Source organism: Chiloscyllium plagiosum, chromosome 32 (genome assembly GCF_004010195.1).
Source record: "Chiloscyllium plagiosum isolate BGI_BamShark_2017 chromosome 32, ASM401019v2, whole genome shotgun sequence".
NCBI classification, from domain to species: Eukaryota; Metazoa; Chordata; class Chondrichthyes; order Orectolobiformes; family Hemiscylliidae; genus Chiloscyllium; species Chiloscyllium plagiosum.
This window is the reverse complement of record NC_057741.1, coordinates 15880511-15893148: the sequence shown is the minus strand read 5'-3', so window position 1 is coordinate 15893148 and position 12638 is coordinate 15880511.

The window sequence follows — 12638 nt, the reverse complement described above, 5'->3', positions numbered from 1 at the left end:
GAAGAAGATTGCAGGTCAAGAAGGCGGTGCTGAGTCCGAGGGTTGGGACTGAGATAAGGTGGAGGGAGGGGAAATGAGGAAGCTGGAGAAATCTGCATTCATCCCTTGTGGTTGGAGGGTTCCTAGGCGGAAGATGAGGCGCTCTTCCTCCAGGCGTCGTGTTGCCATGGTCTGGCGATGGAGGAGGCCAAGGACCTGCATGTCCCTGGTGGAGTGGGAGGGGGAGTTAATCCAACACCATCTTGAATGCATCGATTGAACACTCACTGGAGTTTTCCAGTTTTAACCTGTTCTTCTGAAAATGTGGAACGGTCTCCAGCTGAAAATTGGCGAGATCCTCCTTCCAACATGCAGATTGGGTTCAGGGTTTGATTGCTATTTTAGCCATCGCTCTGAATGGGAAAGTCATTATGCCTTGTCTGTTGAGGTCAAAGTAACAGGATCAAGAATTGGAGCAAAAGGTCAGCCATTTCAATCGTTTCCTATTACATTCTTTGTGCGAAGTTGTGTACATTTTATATTTCCAATCTATACAGAAATGACACGATAGTGTAGCTGGTTTTATTCACAAACTTTTAAAATGCCTGCTCTCTCATGCTTTTAGCAGCTTCTAACTTTTTTTCAGTTCATTTATTTTCCTCCAAGTCAACACCCAGGCTTCATCAATCAAACTAAGTGAGTAACAAAACTAAGTAGATTCACGTAATCAAACATAGAACAATTGAACACCTCAGTGTCAAATGTACATTTTTCATACTTGATATAGGTCAAAATCATTGATTTTCTTACGACGTTTAGTACATATGCTGAAGATCAGAGCCATTGGCACCTTCCTCCCTGTTGTTCACACCACTCCATTTACTGCGTCATTGTCCTGTAATCTCCATACTCTTCTGGTCTCAGTAACATCTTCAGAACTCTACTGAAGAATATTCTGCACAGAGGAGCAGCACCATAATAGCTCAAATCCCTCCTGCACTGGGCGACCCCTGCCTATTATTTCTTCCTCTGACAGAACCATCGCCCTGGTTAGGGTTAGAATGAAGTGGTTGCTGGTGTTTCTTTGTGCGAAGATTTGTAGCTCGGGTGCTCGTTGTTGTGGTTCTGTTCGCCGAGCTGGAAGTTTTTGTTGCAAACGTTTCGTCCCCTGGCTAGGCGACATCATCAGTGCTTGGGAGCCTCCTGCAAAGCGCTTCTTTGATGTTTCCTCCGGTGTTTATAGTGGTCTGTCCCTGCTGCTTGGACTTGGTGTTTCTTTGGACTGTGGCAGTGCAACTTAGCTGTGTGTTCTTACCAGCTGGTGGCTGCTTCTTGTAGTTGCCAGCTCAGAGACCTATGTGGATCTGTTGCATCTCTACACTGCTGCACAACTTATTACTTCGTTGAGGCAAAGCAGGCCCATTATTTCATTGAGTTTATGAATATTATTGTTGCTTCTATTCATCTGTGTTGATTGAATCAGTGCAGCCTCACTCTTCTCCAGTAACAGAGGACACTGAGCAAGGACTAAGAGGTGTTACAGTACATTACACACATCTTTGAAAATTAATGAATAAGGAATACTAACCAGTGATCCTTTGTACTCAACTGTTGTGCCTGACTGAACATAAGCTAACCACTGTTTTTTAGATGTGTATTATTTTTTTTTTAAAAATTGCCTGATCTAAAGATGATTTTCCTTTTCTGTGTCACTTTCCATGTGACTGAGCAATGGGCATGGTGCTTTCATATCCATTGTTTCCTGACAATTCTGTCTCAAACTTGGCAAATAATCGTAGATTTAAGCTGTGATATTTTGTGCACAATTTGCAAAGTGAATACAAGGCATATGGAGCTTTGTCCAAAACATTAAATTATATTGTAGAGAAACAGAAATGAGTGGCAGATTATTCAAAACATTATTAATGCTGCATTTTGCAGCATTAGGGAAAGTACAGCCATTGAAGTGCAATCTTGTTTAGTGAATAGACCCCACGCGACATCAATAAGATTTATTTTTTGTGGGGGAGGTATCTGAAATTTCTGCTGTCAGATTCAGTCTGTTGAGAAGGTGGCATGGTGGCTCAGTGGTTAGCACTGCTTCCTCACAATGCCAGGGACCTGGGTTCAATTCCACCCTCGGGCAACTGTCTGTGGAGTTTACACATTCTCCCCATGCCTGCATGGGTTTCCTCCGGGTGTTCCGGTTTCCTTCCACAGTCCAAAGATGTGAAGGTTAGGTGGAATGGCCATGCTAAATTGCCTTAGTATCCAAGGATGTTCAGGGTAGATGGATTAACCTGGGGAAATGCAAGATTAGGGTAGGCTGTTTGGAAGGTTGGTGTGGTCTCAGTGGGCCAAATGGCCTGCTTCCACACTGAAGGGGATTCGATGGTTCTATTCAATGAGACATCATCCCATCTCAAACATGGAGAAAAATGATCCAGATCTATGAAGTGTCCAAGCAACCCGGAGTATGATTTGAAGCAGCAGGATTTCTGTTCCTCAAAATAATACTGCTGCTTGCAATGTATTAATTTATTCAAAATTGATTTTTTGCTTCTGTATATTTCTGTAATGTTCCTTTATAGCACTTGTACAGATTCAAAGAAAATCTGATTACATAAAAGAAAACAATGGTGCATTTTCAAAGCTGATAACGTCTTTTGTGCTCAGAATGAAAAATTTGAGTAGGAAAGGTGCTGGAGAATTCATTGATCCGTTTCATCTCAGTTCAAAAGAAGTAGACTGCTTTAGATATTTTACTTAGATAACTTCAAGAGGAACTTGTTCTGCTGTCACTTCAGTAATTTCTGTTACACATTGGATGACTTTCTGACTTGTTGCCATGGCAAGGTACCTTACAAAAAACGGATGACAAAATGTTTTTTGGGTCTTGGGAGCCTTTGTAATGATTCAGATACTTTGGCATTGGTACAAACTTGACAAAATCTACCTTTTGTATTAAAACAAAGATTTTGAGGGATTTTGATTTTGGGAGAACATGAGAGTCACTTTACAGAATAAATTATGGTAACTCCACAATTTTTGTTCGAACTGGTGTCTTTGGATAAAATTGCAAGAATTGTAAAATTGTAAGAGTTTCCAAATAATTGAAGAAGTCACTAATTTTCAGTCCGTTCATCATTATAGCTTTGCATTCAATGTTAAATCAGGTGTTTGATGAAGGAGCACCAGTCGGACTATAACCTGGTGTTGTGTGATTTTTAACTTTGTCCAACTTTTAACCAGTCCAACACCAGTATCTCCAAATTTCTAATTCTATGGGTTTGTTTGTCGTGGTATTTAATCATCTCTGTTGCTGTAAATGCAAAATTAGCATGTTTTGTTGCTTTTGGGTTGCTGACATCGTCTTTTACAAGTTTGGAGAGTGTAATAAACATTGTTTGGAGGTTGGGGTGGGTTGGAGTTGCCGATGTAGAAGAGCCTATAAACAGTGAGGCTTAAATTCCACAGTTGGTCTAATGATTGCTGCTATAATTCTGCAAAAGGGTCTGTCAAAAGGTGAAGAAAGAACTTGAAAATTAGTCATTCGTGCCGAGCTTTGGGATTCCTCTTCATCAAGCTATTTGTGACGGTGTCACAGATGAGTGACTATCTACAAGGAATCCCTACTCCTCTGATCCATGTATATGGTGTCACAGATGGGTGACTATCCACAAGGAATTCCTACTCCCCTGATCCATGTGTATGGTGTCACAGATGGGTGACTATCCACAAGGAATCCCTACTCCCCTGATCCATGTGTGGCCCATATGCAGATGTTTGGTAGTTTCCAGCCAGTCTTCTAGCCTCCAAATGAGCACAAATGAGTCTCATGAGGAATTCTAGGCTCAGTAAATTACCTGGATTATTAAATAATATTTTTCTTTTGGACTTCTTGGTAGAGAGGGGAAAGGGGACAATGAGAACATATCCTTGGGTGGGGAAACAACCAGGCAAACTCCTCCTAACTCCCATTGACATCTGGTGCAAGTATTTCTGGCAGCACAGGCTAATGGGTGCATCGGGGTGATGAAGTGTGCCCGAATTCATTGCAAATGGGGAGCCCTATCACTGATCACACACGCTATAGCATGATCATTCCTGAAAGGCATAGTCCTGGTGTAACTGTGAGGATTGTGGCACATTCATTGTCATTTCCCACTAGTCTAATCCTTTGCCTAGTGAAACCCTTGTAGGTTTGTTAATTGAAATATTAAAAGCAAGAAGTTGTAGCCTTTTGTAGAATGGTAGGTTTTTTAAAAAAAGAAAAGTTATCATCTCTGGCTACTTGTGTATTTAGTGCCAATTCTGAATTGCTTTAAGGAGAGTTAACACCTTGAGGAAACAATTAGGCAGGAAAGTATATCCAATCAGTTCAAAGCTTACTCTTGTTTAAAAATAGGTTGAGGATAAATAGAATAATTCAATCTGAGAAATGGACCTGGTGGCCATTTTCCTTCCTTGGCTGCTTGCTGTGTGCCATGGAAAGTAACCTTTGAGACAAACATGTCGCAAATCATTTTCATTCATTGTTTAAGCAAGTGCATATGCTCAAATGTAACAACAAGCCCGTGGGTCATTAAATGCTCGCAGAGTTCTGGACTTTATCAAACACGTTAATTTATTTGGATGACGTAGAATATAGTTTTACCTGTACCTTATTGGTAAATTAACAGAATGAACTGTGGCTTACAGTGTACTGCGTAATTTTAATGCATAAAATATGCTCACCTGGCACGAGGACTCTCAATAGAAATACAAGATTGTTCCGAGGTTATGACCTTTTATGTTTTGAAGCGATGATTTAAAAACTTTTGACCATAATGGAATTTCCCAAATTAAAGCAAAAAATTAAGGTGTTAATTAAGATATTGGAAATTGCTATAAAAAAAATGCACTAAGTTCAGCATCTGAATAGGTGCTAAGAAATCTTATACAGAAAAGTGCAGGACTTCGAGGCACCTTGGAGGGTAGCCAGGCACCTGTGAAAAAAACCACGTGGGAAAGTTATTTGCACCATAATAATTCATGAAGCAAAGTGATAAGAATTGTTTTTGTGGACATACAATGAACAAAGACAGCCTGTCTCTTTTGCTATAGAGATAAATTATAAGGCAACATTATATCTTAAAAACAAGACACAGAGTCAGCCATCTTAGGGTAAGATTTACCACTAAAACTCCCCTAAATGTTGAGATGCAAAATATAAAGAATCATCCTGCATTGTGAGTGTAGTTTTCTTTAAGTCTACTTGATTGAATATTTACTTTTTAAATGGCAGATTATGTATAAATTTAAAATAGAATTTCCATGTTATAGCTGTCTTTCACCTTCTATGATTCAGTCTTCATTATTATAATGTATTTTAAAATTAATTCTCATAATAAATATTCATAAGCTGGTATGTAGTCTCATATGTGACTCCTCATGAACCAACATCTGAATGATAATGTCCTAGAATTCTTAAAGTTACGTTTCTAAGTACTGATATTTATAACTTTAAAAGATTGTTCCTGATACAACATGCCTGTAGTTATATTCACTCCTGAGGTAGTTTTACTGATTAGAAAACTCTCAGGAGCCTTTGGGAAAACATTTCATACAGTCTTTAGCTGGTAAAGTTGGTAAAAAGTGTTAATGGTCTGAAATTTCCTTTAGTCGAGGTTTTAAGATCACAATAAGTTTGACTGGTTAGTTGTGCCTTAATCGGGGTAAAGATAGTCGAACTATTAACACAACTGATTGGAACAATTGCAAATTGGACTGCATCAAGGCAACTTGTATAAAAATACAAGCCCTCCATCCCAGGTGGAGGTAGAAAACAAATTGCTGTTGTGGGGGTTGTGTGTTGAGACATTTCTGGACTCTAGGTATGAATGGAACAAAGACATAGAAATGTGAGGCAAGTAACTTTGGGCGGCACGGTAGCACAGTGGTTAGCACTGCTGCTTCACAGCGCCAGAGACCCGGGTTCATTTCCCGCCTCAGGCGACTCTCTGTGTGGAGTTTGCACATTCTCCCCGTGTCTGCGTGGGTTTCCTCCGGGTGCTCCGGTTTCCTCCCACAATCCAAAAATGTGCAGGGGTTAGGTGAATTGGCCATGCTAAATTGCCCGTAGTGTTAGGTGTAGGGGTAAATGTAGGAGAATGGGTCTGGGTGGGTTACGCTTCGGCGGGTCGGTGTGGACTTGTTGGGCCGAAGGGCCTGTTTCCACACTGTAAGTAATCTAATCTAATCTAAAAAAAAAAACTTTATACCAGAAAGTCACATATTGTGATGCCCTGTTTTAAAGGTACAAGCCTACCTGGTCTAAATTTAAAAGTAGGACCTCAGAGGTAGTAACCTCAGGATTGCTACCAGTGCCACGTGCTAGTCAGAGTAGGAATGAGATAATATTCAGGATGGATGCGTGGCTTGAGAGTTGCTGCAGGAGAGAGGGGCTCAGATGTTTGGGACATTGGGACTGGTTCTGGGGAAATTGGGCGGTCTACACCTGGACTGGAACCAATGTCCTTGGGGCTGCTTTTGCCAACGTTATTGGGGAAGGTTTAAACTAATGTGGCAGGTAGATGGAACCAAATGAGAAGGTTAGTGGTCAGGAAGGGGATACTAACTAAAGCCTGCAAGTAACTAGATAATGAAGTCAGCGTGACTCAGGGGAAGAGTAGGCAGGAAGTGGAGGATGAACGCAGAGGAAATGATGGTCTGAGGAGCATTTGTTTTAACGCAAGAAGTATAGTAGGTAAGGCAGATGAACTTAGGGCTTGGATTAGTACCTGGGAGTATGATGTTATTGCAATTACTGAGACTTTGTTGAGGGAAGGGCAAGATTGGCAACTAAATGTCCCAGGATATTGATGCTTCAGGTAGGATAGAGAGGGAGGTAAAAGGGGTGAAGGAGTTGCATTATTGGTCAGAGAGGATATCGCAACTGTGCTGAAGGAGGGCATTATGGAGAACTCAAGCAGTGAGGCAATATGGGCACATTCAGAAATAGGAATAATAATGTTGGAGCTGTAATACAGGCCTCCCAACAGTGAGAGATCATAGAAAGATGTAGGAGCAAAGGGATGGTGGTGATAGGAGATTTTAATTTTCCCAACATTGACTGGGATTCATTTAGTGTTAGAGGTCTGGATGAAGCAGAATCTGTAAGGAGCATGCAGGAGGGTTTTCTAGAGCAGTATGTACATAGTCCACTTGTGGAGAGCCATACTGGACCTGGTGTTGAGAAATGTGCCTGGCCAGGTGGTTAAACTTTCAGTGGGGGATTACTTTGGGATTAGTGATTACCATTCCATAGGTTTTAGAATATCCACAAGAGTGGTCCTAAAGGAAGAGTGCTAAATTGGGGGAACGCCAACTATACCAAAATTTGGCAGGAGTTGGGGAATGTAGTTTGGGAGCAGCTATTTGAAGGGAAATCCACATTTGATATTGGAAGGCTTTTAAAGAGAGGTTGATTAGCGTTCAGGAGAGATATGTTCCTGTGAAAATGAAGCATAGAAATGGCAAGATTAGGGAACCATGGATGAGAGGTGAAATTGTGAGACTAGTTAAGAGGGAAAAGGATGCGTACATAAGGTCTTGGCAACTGAAGACAGATGAAGCTTTGGAAGAATGTCAGGAATGTAGAACCAATCTGAAACAAGGAATTCAGAGGGCTAAAAGGGGTCATGAGCTATGCTTAGCGAGCAGGGTTAAGGGAAACCCCAACGCCTTTTATTCTTATATAAGGGAGCAAGAGGGTAACTAGGGAAAGAGTGGGCCCACTCAAGGACAAGGGAGGAAAAGATATACATGGAGTCAGAGAAAATGGGTTCTTAATGAGTACTTTGCATCGGTGTTCACCGAGCAGAGGGACATGCGGTTGTCAAGATTAGAGATAGATCTTTGATTACTCTCAGTCAAGTCGGCATAAGGAGGGAGGAAGTGTTGGGTATTCTAGAAGGCATTAAGATGGACAAGTTCCCAGGTCCAGATGGGATCTATCCCAGGTTGCTGGGGGAAGCAAGAGAGGAAATAGCTGGGGCTTTAGCAGATATCTTTGCACCATCCTTGAAAATGGGGAGGTCCCAGAGGAGTGGAGAATTGCTAATGTTGTCCTTAAGAAGGGTAGTAGGAATAATCCGGGTAATTACAGACCTGTGGGCCTGACATCAGTGGTAGGGAAGCTACTGGAAAAGATACTGAGGGATAGGATATATACCCATTTGGAAGAAAATGGGCTTATCAGTGCTAGGCAGCATGGTTTTGTGCAGGGAAGGTCATGTTGTACAAAGCTAATAGAATTCTTTGAAGAGATGATGAAGTTGATTGATAAGGGAAAGGATGTAGATGACATATACATGGACTTCAGTAAGACGTTTGATAAGGTTCCCCATGGTAGGCTGATTAAGAAGGTGAAGTCACATGGGGTCCATGGTGTTCTAGCGAGATGGATAGAAAACTTGTTGGGCAACAGGAGACTGAGAGTGGTAGTGGAAGGGAGCTTCTCAAAATGGAGTCCTGTGAGTACTGGTGTCCTACAGGGATCTGTGCTGGGACCACTGTTGTTTGAGATATACATAAATAATTTGGAGGAAGGTGTAGATTGCCTCATTAGCAAGTTTGCAGTTGACACTATGATTGGTAGAGTAGGAGATAGTGAAGGGGACTATCAGAGAATACAGCAGAATATAGATAGATTGGAGAGTTGGGTAGAGAAATGGCAGATGGAATTCAATCCAGAAAAATGTAAGGTGATGAATTTTGAAGGTGGAATTTCAGAGTGAAATATACAGTAAATGGAAAGGTCCCGGGGAAAGTTGATATACAGAGAGATCTGGGTGTTCAGGTCCATTGTTCCCTGAAGGAGACAATGCAGGTCAATAGAGTGGTCAAGAAGGCATATGGCATGCTTTCCTTCATCAGATTGGGTGTTGAGTACAAGAGTTGGCAGGTCGTGTTATCGTTGTATAAGACTTTGGTTCAGCCATATTTGGAATACTGTGTACAGTTCTAGTCATCCCATTACCAAAAGACGTGGATGCTTTGGAGAAGCTGCAGAGGCGGTTCACCATGATGTTGCCTGATATGGAGGGTGCTAGCTATAAGGAGAGGTTGAGTAGATTAGGATTACTTTCATTGGAAAGAAGGAGGTTGAGGGATGACCTGATTGAGGCCGACAAAATCATGAGGGGTGTAGACAGGGTGGAGAGCAAGAAACGTTTTCCCAGAGTGGAGGACTCAATTACAAGGGGTCACGAGTTCAAAGTGAGAGGGGAAAATTTTAGGGAAGATATTCTTCACGCAGAGGGTGGTAGGTGCCTTGGAATGCGTTGCCAGCGGAGGTGGTAGAGGCGGGAATGATAGCGTCATTTAAGGTGTATCTAGACAGATACATGAATGGGCAGGAAACAAAGGGATACAGATCCTTAGAAAATAGGCAACAGGTTTAGATAGAGGATCTGGATCTATGCAGGCTTGGAGGGCCGGAGGGCCTGTTCCTGTGCTGTAATGTTCTTTGTTCTTTGAAATCCATGCTATAATATCACATTGTCAAAAGCACCTTCCAAACTGGCGCCCTCTACCATCTGAAAGGACATGGGGAACAGAATTATAGGAATGCTACCACCTCCAAGTTCCCCTCCTTGATACACACCATAATATATTCCTTCATGGCTGCTGGATCAAAATACTAGCATTCCCTCCATAACAGCACTGTGGGTGTCTGTGCAGCTTACCATTATCTTCTACAAGGCTAATAGGGATGGGCAATAACACTTGCTTAGCCAGCATAACCACTTTCCATGAACAAATAAATCAAAAACCTTTGCAACAACTGACTGCATCCTCAAATCAGCAAAATAACAATGACTTCAGGTTTAAAAAAACCTTTCTTTTAAGGTTCATAGTAACTATTACTGTATCTTTATTCATAATGGACACTATACCATTTAACTGCCTGTATGTGTATCTAAGATATTGCATGAAAGAACCTGTACTTGATGTTGTATTTTTATTATTTTTCTTGGGTTTAGCAAGTAATCATAGAATTCCAACAGTGTGGAAACAGGCCATTCGGCCCAACAAATCCAGGCCGACCCTCCAAAGACCCATATCCTATCCCTATATTTCCCATGGTTAATGCACCTAATCCACACATCCTTGAATATAATGGGCAATTTAGCATGGCCAATCCACCTTAACCTGCACATCTTTGGACTGTGGGAGGAAACCGGAGAACCTGGCAGAAACCCACGCAGACACAGGGAGAATGTGCAAACTCCACACAGACAGTTATCTGAGGTTAGAATCGAGCTGGGTGCATGGTGCTGTGAGGCAGCAGTGCTAACCACTGAACCACCATACCCCCCAACCCCCCCATAGGTTTCCTGTTTTTTTGAAACATAGGGTCAAAGTGTCACACAACAGAGAAACAGACCCTTCGGTCCAACCAGTCCATGCCAACCATAATCCCAAAGTAAACTAGCCCCTTGTGCCTATGCTTGGCCCATTTCCCTCCAACAAAAACAGAAGTTGCTGGAAAAGCTCAGCAGGTCTGGCAGCATCTGTGAAGATAAATCAGAATTTACCCTTCGATAAGGTTCCCCGCGGTAGGCTATTGCACAAAATATGGAAAAATGGGATTGAGGGTGATTTAGTGGTTTGGATCAGAAATTGACTAGCTTAAAGAAGACAAAGGGTGGTGATTGATGGGAAATATTCATCCTGGAGCTCAGTTACTAGTAGGGTACCGCAAGGATCTGTTTTGGGTCCACTTTGTTTGTTATTTATATAAATGACCTGGATGAGGGCATAGAAGGATGGGTTAGTAAATTTGTGGATGTCACTAAGGTTGGTCAAGTTGTGGATAGTGACAAAGGATGTTGTAGGATATAGGGAGACATAGATAAGCTGCAGAGCTGGGCTGAGAGGTGGCAAATGGAGTTTAATTCGGAAAAGTGTGAGATGATTCACTTTGGAAGGAGCCACACAAATGCAGAGTACTGGACTAATGGTAAAATTCATGGTAGTGTCGATGAACCGAGAGATCTCGGTGTCCAGGTACATAGATTCTTGAAAATTGCCACCCAGGTTGATAGGGTTGTTAAGAAGACATACAGCATGTTAGCTTTAATAGTAGAGGGATTGAGTTTCGGAACCATGAGGTCAGGCTGCAGATGTACAAAACTCTGGTGCGGCCACATTTGGAGTATTGCATACAGTTCTGGTCATGGCTTTATAGGGAGGATTAGATTCCCTACAACCTTCGGCCCAACCAGTCCACACCGACCCTCCAAAGAGTAACCTATCCAAGCCCATTTCCCTCTGACTAATGCACCTAACACTATGGGCAACTTAGAATGGCCAATTCACCTGACCTGCACATCTTTGGACTGTGGGAGAAAACTGGAGCACCTGGAGGAAACCCACTTAGACACACGGGGAGAATGTGCATTCTCCACACAGACAGTTGCCCGAGGCCAGAATCGAACCTAGGACTCTGTGAGGCAGCAGTGTTAACCACTGAGCCACCTTGCCGCCCACATGTGGAAGTTTTGGAAAGTGTTCAGAGGAAATTTACTAGGATGCTGCCTACTATGGAGGGAAGGTCTTCCGAGAAAAGGCTGCGGGACTTGAGGCTGTTTTCGTTAGAGATAAGAAGTGACTTAATTGAGACATATAAGATAATCAGCGGTTAGACAGGTTGGACAGTGAGAGCCTTTTTTCTTGGATAGCAATGGCTAGCACAAGGGGGACATGGCTTTACATTGAGTGATGATAGATGTAGGACAGGTGTCAGAGGTAGTCCAGACAGAGAATATTAGGGCATGGAACGCACTGCCTGCAACAGCAGAAGACACGCCAACTTTAAGGGCATTTAAATGGTCATTGGATGGGCATCTGGATGAGAATGGAATAGTGTAGATTAGATGGGCTTCAGATTGGTTCTACAGGTCAGCACAACATCGAAGGCTGAAGGGCCTGTAGAGTCATAGAGTCATAGAGATGTACAGCATGGAAACAGACCCTTTGGTCCAACCTGCCCATGCTAACTAGATACCCCAAACCAATCTAGTTCCACCTGCCAGCACCCTGCCCATATCCCTCTAAACCCTTCCTAATCATATACCCTTCCAAATGCCTCTTAAATATTGCAATTGTATCAGCCTCCACCACTTCCTCTGGCAGCTCATTCCATACTTTTACCACCCTCTGTGTGAAAGAGTTGCGCCTTATGTCTCTTTTATATCTTTCCCCTCTCACCTTAAACCTATGTCCTTTAATTCTGGACTCCCCCACCCCAGGGAAAAGACTTTGCCCCTATTTACCCTATCCATGCCCCTCATAATTGTGTAAACCTCTATAAGGTCACCCCTCAGCCTCCGACGCTCCAGGGAAAACAGTCCCAGCCTGTTCAGCCTCTCCCTATAGCTCAAATCCTCCAACCCTGGCAACATCCTTGTAAATCTTTTCTGAATCCTTTCAAGTTTCACAACATCTTTCCGATAGGAAGGAGACCAGAATTGCACGCAATATTCCAACAGTGGCCTAACCAATGTCCTGTACAGCCGCAACATGACCTCCCAACTCCTGTACTCAATACTCTGACCAATAAAGGAAAGTATACCAAACGCCTTCTTCACTATCCTATCTACCTGCGACTC